Genomic DNA, 15,032 nt, shown 5'->3' with positions numbered 1-15,032 from the left:
AGGACTCACTCTGACCTTTTTTAGAGAGCTGTTGTGCCCATTATGTTAGAATTTTCTATAAATAAAACTAGTGTTTCTTGGCAAAGGGTTGCATTTTATCCTGAATGTAGACACTACATCTAGATGAATGACCCTCCCACCTCTCCAGTTTCTTTCTGGAGTTAAAGCTGCCACAGGGTGTGTCACTAATAAATTACGTTGGCACAAGGTCAGTTAAACTTTCCACATTCTTTTCAGTCTCTGTAGAGCCAGAAAAGGACAGTCAAACATATTTAGCATTCAGTAGCTCCTTTCCTTTATGTATTTTCCTTCCACTGCACAACAGTAAACTTTTATGAATTTTGGTGGGGGAAGGAGGAAAGAAAGCCTTTCCACCATGATCATTCCTTCTTTTTCCTAACGTTATTTTTAAGAGACAACAAATGTTTGACAAAGAGAAATCTTACACCCCAGCATTTGCAGGAGCCTTTCCTTTGCTGGCCAGCCTTGCTCTCACACTTGGCTGAAGACTGCTGCAGGGCAGTGACCCTCGAGGAGGCTAGAGGGGGTACCTAGTGCCATTCCTGAACTGAGAGTTGCTCTGGTGGCAGCTGATTGCCACCGCTGGGTACTGCTGCTGCAGCTGTTTAAACTGGTGCTGGTGGTGGTGTGGTACATGAGCAGCTGCTTCACAGCTCTGTGAGTGCCTGTGGAGCCTCTGAGCCATGAACAGGCAGCAATGCCCAATCTTCTGCTTCCAACAGTTGAGGAAAATCCATAATTATTGACCTATTTAGACCCTTACACTACTAGGTGGCTATAATACAGATGATAGTGACAACTAACTGCGATCTCCTGTTCTCTTCCTTCCCATTTCTCCTCTGTCTTCCACCACCAGCCATGAACAAGTAGCAGTTCTTCAGTGGGGCTCTGCCTAATCAGGCAGAATTGTCCCCAAAGGAGAATGAGGCTAATGCTAGGGCAATGTGCATGTATTTTCAGAACAACTTCCTGTTCGTATTTAAAACTCTTAAATGCTCTTTTGGCTGGTATCATCACAGTTAGGCATTTGATGTGTCTTCCTAGGAAAGTGCCCATCTTTAAAAACATGATTGTGATCATGATTTCTACAGGTAATCACTGTTTTTAAATCCAGTCAACATCCCTTTGTTGATTTCTTTCCATTACTCTTGGAGGGCACATTTCATAGCTGTCTCCTGTTTGTTATGTAGCTTTATTCTTCAATAAAATTCCACTATTTGTTCTGTGATTTTATATATTCATTATTCCATGATTTGTTCTGTGATTATATACTCATTAAAGGTCTCTGAAACACTATCAAAATGTCAAGCACCTTGTGGCTCTGATTCATGTCAGCTCAGCATTCAGAAATTAGCTTTAGCAAACCTGTGAACTTTTAATTGCAGCTTGTGCAAACTATGTGGTCCCCCTGCCTACAAACATACTTTTGCATTGCAAAGTTGATTGTTTTCTCCTGTGGCATTTCCCTGACTGGCTGAAACTGCTGCCAGTGCCCAAGATGGATCGATTAGAAACTACATTTGTGTGACTAAAGAAAGAAATTCTGATCTCTTTCTCCAGCAGGGGAAAATAATAACTATAATTCAAAATAAATAATAAATAAATTAATTAATTAAAAAAAAATCATAGTCCTTTCTGTGTTAATGAACTATGAGCTAGAAGAGTTTTATTTTTATTTTCATTTCCCAGTCAGCCGACATGCAGTGACAGTATAGCTAGGAAGGCCTACCCCTTAGATCACCAGTGTGAATGATGCGCCAGAATTGGTTTGATACATACCCAACCCGGGACCTTGTCTGACCTCAATACACAGTAACAGAAGTTACCAAGTGTGTATAACATGTGACATAGCAGCATTAGTGTATATGTGCAGAATCCAGTGTCTCTCATTCCTTAACATGTTTTTTTTTTTCTTCTTCTTTTCAGCCTCAATGTATTTCATCAACTATTCCTTTTGTTAGGAAAAAATGTTCCAATTTAAACTAGGTTGGCATGCTCTTTGCTGTCCAGTTCCAGTCTCCATGCAGATCTCCTTGCTACAGCACCACTGCATAGTAAGAACAACAAAATGAGTTTGTTTTCACATCGGGTAACCTACTCATTGTACCTTCAATTTCCATCTTTGAACATTGCCAGTGCTCTCAGCACCTCTTATATATAAGGTGTTCATGCTAGTGATGTACTCACTATATCCCAAGTATTTAATTCGCTCTACATGCAGGAGCTCTGTGACACAGTTGATTTGTAGGCATTACCTCATCAGACTGTAAGGAGTCCTCACAATCTCTAATATTTCACCTGTGGAGACTTCTTAGGTTGCTGGCTCCACTGTCTGTCCATATTCTGCCACTGCTTAGCCACTGTGTATCATAGCCTGGAATGTTCTCTTAAATCACCAACAACTGTACTTCGTGTTGACACACCAGTCTATAACGTATGGCAGTTAAGAAAGGACCTCTGCCCTTTTTGCTTCCAGCAAAAGAACAGAGCAGATAACTAGGGAGGCAGGAAAGGGTGCCACTTTAAAACTGACGCAGCATGAATCTATGAAGATGGTGACTCCGTCTTGATTTCCAACTTTATCTGGTAGGCTAGTTAGCAGGGTTAGGTTCTGGCAACTTATAGTGTCTCAAATACCACTTCTCCTGTCTTCATATTTCTCTATTTTATAATATATATTTCCTTTCTTTACTTTCGCATTATACACAAACACACACACACACACACATTTATATACATCTTCTGCAATGTGTCTAAAATACTCATTAACATTTTCCCGTTTAAATTTCAATGATCCTGTGAGCTGAGTGGGTTTCTGAGAACAGGTCAGACATGTCTATGATTTGACAATAAAAACTAACCATAGGAGGCTCAGAATTTGAAAACCTGTATGTGCCTATTTTGGACTGAACTTAATGTAGGGATAATGTGTTAAATATGTCCTTAGTGAAATTAAATGGGGACTTGGCCACTGATTTCAGGGACAGAGCTTCAAGCTTAACTTCGATATATAATTTCAATATAAATATAATACATACATATAATCTCAATATATATATAATTATATATAATTTTAATAATTCTGAAAGGAAAAATAATATTATTAGTTGTGGTCTTTCTAGCCCCTTATCTAAGGTACCCAAGTCTGCTTCCATAAATCAGTTTCATCCAGATTTCGAATAACGGATATTTTCTGTAAGGATTGAATGATTGATCCCTATAAAGATTTTTTATTGATGATCAAGTTTTCATGTTTTAGCTCTGATACTGCTTTCTGACCAATATTAGGTGTACTATTGCTGCTGAAAGAACTGGCTGAAGAATGCAAGGTCCTATATATAAGATGTTAGGTTTTCTTTACGTTAGCATGGTGATTACCTGAATGATACAACTTGATCAACACAATGTCTTAAGGAATGAACAAGACATCTGTAGGCAATGCCTATTGACTGGAATTTAGGAAACCACAGAGCCTCATGAGACACACATGGAAATTGTGATAGAGCATAAACATCCCTGAGTGAAGTAGCCACCCAGAAAGTATAAATGGTTTAATTATCCTCTGCTGTGTTCAAGCAGATTATTAGAAATAGCTACTTAAGAACTTAATTATTCCAGGCAAAATAGCAGCAGCTGGTTTCTAAGAAGAGACTTCTGTGGAGGAAGACTATATTAAGGAAGGCTATATTAAGGAAAGATAAACTGTCAATCACAGAAAATAGAAGACTAAACAAGGAAAGCAAAGCTTTTTCAGACTTAGTACAGGCTTTCCATGATAAAATCCATAGCAGTAGAGGACATTGCATTGATTGAGAAAAGAAGGGGCCTCCATGTGATGTATTTTGAGACTGTAAGTTTCTGTTACAGCTAGTTAGCAGAGATTATGGCTGGTAATAGGCCTGATTTGCCAGAAGTGGTTTATGTGGATCCTAGCTGTGTCCAGTGAACAAGCCTTTTGTGTCAGATTAAGAGACTAGAACCAGGTCTCCTGTTGCAGAATTGCTATCTTTCAGTACAAAAGTATTCCCTCTCCCTGCACCTTTGTGATTTCTGGAATGGCTTTAAATACTGATATTCTGAAGCACTTATATGTTGGTTGAAATGAGAACAAGATACAAGTACAAGGAGCTTCTCTCATGGAACGACAGTACTGGAGTTAACATACAGCTCTCCCAGCTGTTAGAAAAATAGAGCACCTTAAGTTCCTGAAATCAAGAGGAGAGGAGAAGAGGAAACAGGCCAAGGTTTGTATTTTTGAAGCTAATATCAACCTCTGCTTTGAGAAGGTATGAAGAGTGACCTCCAATAAATAATTTACAGGTAAATAACACACAGAACTTCTCCTGCACTCAAAAATATTCTTCAAAAAGGTAAACCATTTTTGTACTTCACAACAGTACTGAGTCACCCCCTTGCTGTTGTGTCTCAAATGCGATGAAATATAGAGGCTGAAAGTTTAATTACTCAGTTTCTCTTCCAGTGAATCTACCCTTTTTTTGTTAGTATGCAAGCAGAAAAGTCTGAGAATCATCAAACCTAGCTAAGATAAAGAACTCTCTTGCAGTCAAGACTGCTTTTTTTTTTTAAAAAAAAAAAAAAAAAAAGGGCTTTTCACATGTAAAGCATTTGGTGTGAAAGCTAAGTCTTGGCAAGACTCCTGTTAGTCTCATTTATTTCAGATGCATGTACTAAGCAGGAAAAACACTTTTCAGTGAGGAAGGAAATGAAATTGAGATGTGACTTTATGAATAAAAGACTTTAATATTCTTCCTATGAGATGTTCCTTTTATATTCCAGGTTTTAGACTGAAAACTTTTTTCTTCCTTCTCTAAAGAGTTGTATTTGTTTCATATGGCACTTTCTTCAAAGCTAGCTTCTGATATTTGAAAGAATCTTCCTGCAGACATTTTAAATTCAAACCTGATTAACTTGGTCCTCTTGATTTCTTTTTTTGATTGCCTACAGGTATATGACCCACTCCAATTAACTGCTACAGAGGATAAAAATAATCATCTTATTAGCTAGCAGCCACAGCTACCATGGTACCCTCATTTAGTACACTACAAGCAAGTAATGCAAAAATAAGGAGCTTTAGAGACATTTTAAACATACATAAATTATTGGGAATATGAGATGAATTTTCAACTTTACAAAATCTTTTATATTTATCTAATGTTTGAGCACTATGGGCTCCTAGAGGGAAGACAAGAATATGGAAAGGAGTTGTGCTATTGTACATAATTCATAGTTATCTGTAACAAGAAAAGAACAAAAAGCACAGATAGAAGTAGATACAGTCAACAGTGAAAAGTAGATACAGTGAGATTGTTTTTGACCAACCATTTGTCATCTAACTGTAGTGAAATTTTCCTTTGTTATTTCTGCTATTTTTAGAGAGGATTAAAAGGCCAAGCACTCATTTGCATGTGATAAATTTCTACAAATTACAATTCAAAAGTAAATTTGTCATATACATCAAAGTATAGTTGTTTCTTTAATAACATTTAATTTGGGGAAAGGTTTGGAAAAGAAGGTATACTCTCCACCAAACAAGGGGAAAACTTTAAGGTCTATGTCAGACAGCACGTTGCCCTCTCAGTGGAGATTTTTTTTAGCTCATCCTGAAATGGAACAGAATTGGACAGTGGAAAATTTCAGAAATGTCATAACGTTGTTGTTGTTATTTTTAGAATGAGTTAGTTTTGAGGGTTTTTTATTTAGAATTTGAAAATATGAGAGAAAATGTGAAAAGAAGTTTAAAAGGTATCAAGCACTTTGGAAACTAAGAGAAATCATTTTAGTTTTACAACACAACATTAAAAAAAATGTTGCCACCAACTAGAAATATGAATTACTCTCAAAGCCTTTTGTGCGACAGAAAAAAGGATGAGCTGAAAAGCTAGGGTAATGCCCATGAATTGAGAGAGTATGTCTGTCAAAGAGCTCTGTCAGAGCTGCTGGAGAATTTCTACCCGTACATTGGAAGTCTAAAAATGCAGGAGGTCATAAGAGATGCTTTTTGTATTTTCTTAGATTTTTTAAGCTATTCACTTTTTTTTTCTTTTTTCTCCCTCTCTCTAAGTACCTAAAGCACCTTCTCTTCTTTGATTTATGGAAAGTATAAATGTATGTGTTAAGCAAACTACAAGTTCTGCTTTAACTTAATTTCCTATTTCTATTCATGATACATATCAAGATACATATCATATAAGCATTTCAACAACAACAACAACAAAGTAGGAACCAAATCTATTAGCCTCTGAGGAAAGCTGCTTGACATTTGTGGCATTTAAATCCCATTCTCAAATGTAGTCAAGGGATGTGGTGAGAAGTGATGGTTCTCAGACAAAGAATATAAGAGGTCACAGAAACTTTATTAAGGGCTCTGAAGGGATTTTCAATATCTCACAGAATGTTTCTTAAATTGCTGACTACCACTGTTTTTTAATTTCTTATTTTAACAAAAAATGTTGAAGTGTTATTCCTTTTTCTTTCCCCTTAATCACTAATAGCAGGGAACGTGGTGACCTAAGGGTGTTTCTCTTTTATACAGGCCAAGGTCAATGCTATTTTTCAACTTTCATAGATTTTCTAGAGGCTCCTGGAATGAAACAAAGTCACAATTTGTTCATATATCTTTAGGCTCAGGACTGCAGTTGCTACGGCCTTACTGCACACCAATAGAGCAATATTTAAGGATATTTTATTTTTGAGCTACTTTATGAAGGGACTAATCTTTCCAAACCATATGAATACAACAGGAGTACGTGGCAGATGTGTTTTGTGACTAAGTAAAGGTTTAGAGCAGTGAATTCTACAAAGAGGCAGTTACGCAGGCAGTTCTGTGTCCGAGGTCTGAAAGTGATTACCCTGGTGGTGTCATTTGGAACATGGTGCTTGGAAACTTTCTAATCTCTTGGCCAAGAGCACTTGCTATAACTTGTGGACCACCTCAGAAAAATACCTGTCTTGCTCGACAGTTTTAAAAGCTCATCTGATTGGTGTGAACTCAAGGAAGAAGTATTTGAGTTTCATGTAGATGTGTTACCTATTTAATTACATTGAGGTACTGTCAACGCCTGTCATCTCTTCAGCTGTCTTCTGCTGGTGACCACGTTAAAATCCTCATATAAATCTTATTGCAGAAAAGAGCTATTTGAATGAACAATTTTACAGACATTTTTTTGTTCATTGTGCCTTTCTAGCAGACATGTGCTATATCTGGTATTTTGCCAGGATTTGAAAACATGTTGCCAAAGGAAAACAGATGTTTTTCAGTCATTTTATATGTGCAGTCCAACTCACAGTCCTTGCTATTGTTTTATTTACATGATGTTTCAAGTTGTACTGGGTCAAGTTCCAGTGATATGATATTTTATTCTATAAATGTAGGCAGGTGCACTAGAAGGAAACTTTGGCACATCATCACAAAACTATCTGTAAAGATACTTCAAATCTCTGAAGACATAATGGAACTAATGAACTACAGATATTCACTGCTTTTCTGAGGCATATATTTAAAGCCATATCTCTCATGGATCAATACTTCAGAGAAACAAGAAAAAGGAGGAAAGTATTTTAATGATGAGACCAGAAATCAATTGCTTTTTCTGTCAGGCTTGACTTGATCCTATCAGGGAGATCAATTGAGATTCTCCAAAATGTTGACAGAATATCTTTGAACAGAAATCAAAGCCAAAATAAAACGGTAAATTAACTAGAGTTTGAAATGGGAAGATGACAAATTTCTTACTGATTGCCATATTAAAGTAAAGACCTTTATTTTTAACTTTGTTTATATTTGAGCTTTCATTCATAGCTGCAATTTTTAGTGGCTGCTCAGCAGGACTCATTTAGCCATGTTCTTTAAACATGGTTAGATCACCATAATGTCAAAGGAGAAAAAACTAAATTTGTTTTGGATTTGTAGAGAGATGGGGTTGAGTGAGATTCAGTTTGCAGGTTGTGACACATAATTCAGGAATTTTCAAGTAGACTCTCACAGATACATTGAGCAAGGTCTTTAGGCTGTCATTGCACTGGGGAGATTTGCATTACACTGAGGGTTTAGATGTCAGTGTGTAAACAGAAAATGTAGGTGTCTTAATCTGCAAGCTAAATTTTAGTCATGCTCTTTTACTTAGCTTATTAACCTTGAAGATGAAAAAAGACAATTTGAGACAGTGGTACCTCTGGTTCAGTTAAGGAGAGGAAAATAGAAGGTTCCATGAAATTCTCTGTTGATCTAAGTGAGCCTGAATTTAATAAATTTTGGGTCACATAAAATTTGCTTCGATTTTTTCTTTTTATTTTTTTTATTTTTTTGACAAGACAAAATAAAATTGGCAAAGAGCCTGAGTCTTGAAGGAAAGACTCAGATGCATACATATAGCCTTTCAGGCTATATATCAGACTTTTAGACTATATTAGACTTTGACTGATGCAAAGACTATAGATAAGTGTCCATCTACATGAATGAGCTGAATGGGACCATTCTCTGTGCTGCAAAACTCTCTCACCTTCTAAGCAGACTGGCCTTGTAACTGCCTGATGAGAATGGTATTCAGCCTCTGCTAACTCCTGAGTAGCATCTAGGAAGAGTTTGGAGCAGTGCTAGCTGACATGGGCTAAATCATCACAGGACCTGTTCTGACAATTTAGTATTATAAACTGATCACTTCAGGGCCTGGGAATAACTCTATGCAATTTTTAGTTTATTGCCATAGATACAGCTGATGTTTCTCTAGCAACGTATTTATAGAAAGTTAAATCTTTTATTCTGTTACTGAAGATATCTATTTGGATACAACAAGACAAGCACACCAATAAATCTTTCAGATACTCTGTAGGAAAAAAAAAAAAGTGGGATTAAGACCCAATCTAGATGTACAAGATTAAATCTTGTAGAAGAATGCTGTCGATGAGGACCAAAACTACAGAGGCAGTAGTGCTATCAAAAAAGTAGCAAGAAATTAAGGGATCAGAGTTTTGAGGGAAAGATTTGGAAAATATCTAAATCTTTCTTTGGATATTTTCCAAATACAATTATCCAGTAAAGTCAGGATATCACTGCTATAATCCAGATTTTTCTGCAGTACTGAATTGTTAAGAAGATGCCTAAAATGTGTGTAACTTTGGACTGAGTTTTCCTTTTAATATATCCAATAATTTCAGGAATTCAATTATAACATTTTCCACATTGATTATTTTTCCACCTTCAGATGTCTCTTTATTTGATTTTTTTTTTGTAAGTCTTTTAATACTTTCTTTCCCAAGTCATCTTTAGTTGAAAAGACGGCATACCAATCTCTTTTTTAGTTCTCCTGGAGTAGTTAAAACTTGCTGCAGTTTCAGTTTGTGTGCCTTAAATAGATATCTGTCAACATTACCTACCTGTCTCCCCTTTGTCTCTCATGAAAGTTTTAAGTGTATTTATTTTTCCTGTTTGAAGTTCTATGGGAATTTGATCAAGGTCTGAATGCTAAGGGGAGCAACTGTCTTTCAGGTTTCTTAATTCCAGACATTGAAGGCTCGATCTACAGGGTCCCGTGCACTATCATAAATTCAATTTTAGGAGAGGGATACAGTGCCAAGATATAGCTGGGAGTATTGCTGTTGACCTGTGTGTCTGAATACGAAGTCCCGACAACTAGCAAACTGCCAGCTGTGGCACAGCCCTGGAGTATTGTTTCTTGCTTTGTGACTGTAAGGGCCCGTTCCTGCTATATCGGGGTCATGAGGTCCTGCACAAGGAGAGGTTGTGGTGTTTCAGATGTTTGCATGCCCTGCTGTTTGAGTGCTCCTGCAACCTGATGCATGTGTGGAAATTGTGGGGGCTCTTCTGGCAATGGCAAATGGTCAATGTACACCAGCCACAGTCTGACCTTCTTGATAGCTCTCTGCCATGAGCCTCAGAACCACCATGGTGGCAGGCTTGGTGGAGGACAACACCAGCAGGTTAGAAGGGCAGGTCTGCAGGTTCTGGGCTGCAGGTGCTGGGCTGCAGGTCCTGGGCATGTCTGTCGCAGAGATACTTCCTTAGACATCTGACACAGGTTTGCAAAGGCTGCTGGCTGGGAGGGATTGTCCACAACGCATTTCTTGTCTTGGATCTCTCCTATATTATAAACATGATGGTTGATGAGCAGTTCAGGATTAGTTAATAAATAACAGGAGAGGAGCAGAAAAAGAATGTCATTTTAATAGCAGTTTCAAAACATCTAGTTCTATCAGCAGGTCTGGCCTGCTCTGAGGCTGGTGATATACACAGGTTCCTACCAGTTTGGTTTTGAACTGAAGTTTTTATCTGTGTTCATGAAAAAAAAATAAATAGGAAGAAAGAAATAAGAAAAAGACAACAGTATTGGGGTAGTTCTGAGCAGCAGTGTTGTTTTTCAGTGTTTTTTTGTTTTGGTTTGGTTTGGTTTTTTTTTAATTAGAGGGATAGGAGTCTGTGTTAAAAGTCTAGTAACTAATCAGTGTATTCAGTGTGACATTGGTTACTGATAACTTGAAAGTAGAAATCTCTGTGGAATGCAGGTCCCCAGATGAAATAAACAGTTCTAGCAACACTGAGTTGATTGGATATGGCAGTTTGTATTAGCGAAGAATATCTCTGATGCACACATTGATATTGTATGTGACACCACTTGTGAAAATCATTTGCTAGAGCAAGGTGTTATTTTTCACATAACGCATAACACAGGTTTCTTTTTAAAGTAATGAAAAAGTAAATTAGAATTCATGGAGTGGAATGGAAAACAACAGGCTATAAATTAGCAGGAAAATAATTATTAATAGCATCGACAGCTCAAAAAGTAGTTTCAGTTCTCAAAATCTCTATCGTGTTAATGCTATCCATTAATTTGGCCAATTCTGAGAAGGCTAAAAAGTTGAAATATGTCCTCACAGGATCCTTTATTTTTATACCTCATATACTAAAAATGTATTCATATGCTCCATCTGTTACAAGTAATGGTATGTATTAGGTGGGGATTGCTTGATTCCTTTTTAGTCCCTCAAGTATTATTAAGACAGGGATGATGCAGAGACTTTCAGCAACTATTACTTGTATTTCTTTTAAAATATTTTTTATTATTATAATGATGTGATCTTAAACTTTATAGTTCAAATTTCCTGAAGTTTTTGCTGAAGAGCAAGCTACATGTAAAAATGAATATCAATTTTTTTTACTTATTTTTTTATTTTCAAAAATACTTCGTAAACAGGGGAGAATGAGTGGTCAGGGATTTTATTCATCAGTCTTACCAACAGGCTCCAAAGTTTGGCTTCAGGACAAAATAATAATAAAAAAAAAATTACCTGGTTCAGCTAAAGTTTCTGGAAAGAAAAAAAAATAATGAAATTGTAAGCAATTTTGAGTGCTGACAATTGACAAAAAATTGCTTTGTCATGTTTTTAGTATTGTCTACTGAGACATTCACTGGAGTATGAGGGTGCTTCAGGAGTTTTTTATTAAGAAGTGATTTAATATCCTACCTCCAAATCCTCCTGTTTTCAGTTCCTTAATATTTAGAAAATTTATCCTTCCTATTAAATCCTGTTAAATTTATCCCTTATAAAGCAGTAGTGAAAAGATCCATAGTGTAAGAAAAAATAGTGTAATGAGTTGGAAGAATTGAAAAAAAAAGTTATGGGTTTCTTAAGGCTGAACTTCAAGTTAATACTGTTTGTGAGTTTAAAGAGTTTTATGAACTGATTTAAACAAGTAAAGTTATATTGTTGTTAAAATTAACTACTGAATTGCAGATCATGCTAACTGAACTACCTGAGAGCTGGAATTTCTTTTCCTTAAATACATAATGTGACCACAGAAATGCCTGGAAATTACCATTGTCTGTACATTACGTTTAGTTGTTCCTTTACATTTCATGATCATGTTTTGCTCTGGTGCAACACAGTCACAATGAAAAAGGATGAAGGAACATGATTTTGGAAAAATGTACCTTGTGACACAAGCAGGTAGAACTCCCTACTAATAAGAAGTTTGACCATTTAACTTTACAAAATTTGACTGCATAAAAAGTCACGGCACAGAAAGTGAACATTTCACGTAGCTTAAAAAAATAAAGCCGAGTTTGGCCATTAGGATCTCAGTGTCATATCAAATCCCTGGGGTAGTACCTTAGGATTCTATCCAGAAAATCCTTATTTTCTGCATTAATTATATTTTATCAGTTTTGTGAATGAAGGACAGGTTATGTGCCAAGGTTTTTCCACCATCACAGAGAAAGTTATGCAAAAAGAAAACTTTTCTTGGATTTTAAAGAAAAGAAACAAAACAAACAAATAAAACCACAAACATTCATGTTGAATTAAAAGCACATTTTGAGAATACCTGATATTTTTGGAAAGTCTCAACACTCGCCTCTAGTGCAGAAACACTTGTGAGCAATACTCTCATAAGTGCATGTAGGCACTGGTATGAGTGCAATTATCACATCAACATGGGAATCTAATCCTTACTCTGTGTGGGAGCATGTCCACAAGTGCAGCACAGATGGATCCCAGTATGCGTTGCCCAGACCTCTAAATGTCTGTCCTCAAAGTAATATCCCCAGGGTTGTGTCTAACAGGAAAACTGGGATGGGGAGATTGGATAGTGTACTTCCTAGACTCTTTTGAAAAGGCCTTTAGGATTTTGGAGCAGCCTAACTTCAAGGGTAAAAAAACATTAAGATCAATATGGAGGTGGTGGAGGTAGTGTACCAGGTTATCACCTGCTTCTAACAAGCAGGATATTGCCTAAAACATATACCAAAGTACCAGAAATTGACTTTTAGCTTGAGGGCGAATTTTTTTTTTTTTTGGGGGGGGGGTAAGAATACACGTGACAAACTTGTAATATATAGAATTGTGTTTACGTGTTTATTTCACTAAATAATTAAATAAATAAATCTTGGTCTGCAGAAAATGCTATACATTTATATGGTAAATAGTTTCAGACTTGTGTCAAATATTTTGATTGTTATTTTAAATGCACATTTGAATCATGGCCTGCTGCCTTAACATATAAAGAATGAAATTTTTGTGGCATAGCACTCCACTAACCTTTCTCTGAAACATAATGTGCTTATTTTCATGTTCTCCACAGAAATCTGTCGAAATAAAAATTTCAGAAGTGTTCCAGAAAGCCATCTTTCATCCTAGAGCAAGCACATGTGAACACCTGCTCTTCCATGTTGGAAAAGTTTCAGAGGCAAGAAAAGAGGCACTTGTGAATCCAAGGATTACTCAGCAATGTCTGCTGCTGTCTTGAGGAAACACATTAGTCTGTTGCTTAAAACAGATGCAGGTCACGTTCTCTGGGCCAACATGCACAGACAAGACTGTTGAATTGCCATCTGTGCTTAATCTGTCACTAAAGAGCAAACAAGGGTGTTCCAGCTTTCAAAAGAAATGCTGACTGGTAGGAACATGTGCGGCATTAGAAGGCCCTCCAGTCACATGGCTTTCTTCAGTTGTGCCTTCTATTTGATTGCTTTGTTAATTCCTTCTCCAAGGCATTTTATTCTGACATTTTACAAGGATGCTCACCTTATTTGGTATCTTCCCTCTTTTATTTTTGGGTGGGGGAGGGGGGAGGATGAAGGAGCGGGAGAAGGAGAGTATTTTTTGTTTTTATTCTTGAAATAAAGAGAGACCATCATGTAATCCTCATTTTAAAATGAATTATTCTCAGAAAAATGATAATCCAAACAGTATTCTGCCCTGCTTAACCCTTATTTTGAGCACTGAATGAATGAATTTTAGTTATAAAATACTACCAAATAATGAAGAGATTTACATCTAATTAATCAAAAAATTGGCTAAGGTAGCTACCAATTTAACCAGTATGTGCATTTATTAAAAAGATTAAATGCTACAAAAGAAAAAAAAAATCTTTCCCTGGTAGATCTCTTCTAAGTATATTACAGAAGTTATGTAATTTCTGGACGTTGGTTTTAATTAGCCATCTTCTTGTTAAAGAAACTATGTTTTTTTAAAATATGATTTAACAAAGAGCGTGCTTAGGAATGTGAAAAATGCATGAGAAGTACTTTCAAGCTACTTTATTTTAATATATTATCTGAAGATTGTTTTTAGAGACAATTCGCACCACAGCATGTTTTCAGAAGAAATGTTCTGCCAAAACTGTTAGATGCCAGTGGGTTTTTTTATTTTTTCTACACTAGAGATACTTTTGTGGATTAAAAGTAGACTTTATGCTTTCAAAATCCATCTCTTTGAATGTCTCCTTCATATACACTAATTCATGCAGCTCTGTGTATCTTATTGCCCGTCGCCAAAGAAAGGATGCAATTTCACAAACCCTGTATTATGACTCAGCTACTGTAGCAACTAGAAAAACATATTAAATTACTTTCTCTCTAGAGGCAAGACATCTCTTTGATAACTAGGCAAGGAGGCAGAGAAACTTAGTGAAAACAAGTTCAAGAAGAATCTCCCGGGATTTCGAATAACATGGGTGAGATATACATTTTTTATGAAGTGATAGAGCCCAGTGGATTTAAATGACTCACTAATACAGCCTGAGAATTAGGTTTGACGTGTGTGGGGTTAATATAATTTATCTAACAAAAATTTACCTACCTGCTATCTAGAATGAGAAGCTGCAATATAAATAGCTGGGCAGTTTAGTCCCCAGGCAGTTACAGGATCTCCCAATGGAGCCACTGAAACAGTCTTAGGAGAATGATTTTGTTGCACCTTCCATTGTGCTGGAAATTGACAGCAGACTGGATAATTTGCTAGTCTTTAAAAAGTTTGTGTGAGCCTGGTTACTTAGAAAAGAAACAAATTTATGAAGAGAAAAACTTCCAAGGAGAACAGGTAGGTTTATTTGGTTCTGCATTCCACCAGTCAGTGCATGAAAACCTCATGCATCTTTTGTAAACTTGTGAGTTTTCTGAGTGGGCACCACAAAACACCATTTACAATAATATCTCAGAATACCTCTGTCTCCTCAGACAATTGATTAGAAGAAGGTC

This window comes from Cygnus olor, chromosome 1 (genome assembly GCF_009769625.2).
Source record: "Cygnus olor isolate bCygOlo1 chromosome 1, bCygOlo1.pri.v2, whole genome shotgun sequence".
Lineage (NCBI taxonomy): Eukaryota > Metazoa > Chordata > Aves > Anseriformes > Anatidae > Cygnus > Cygnus olor.
This window is presented reverse-complemented; position numbering follows the sequence as displayed.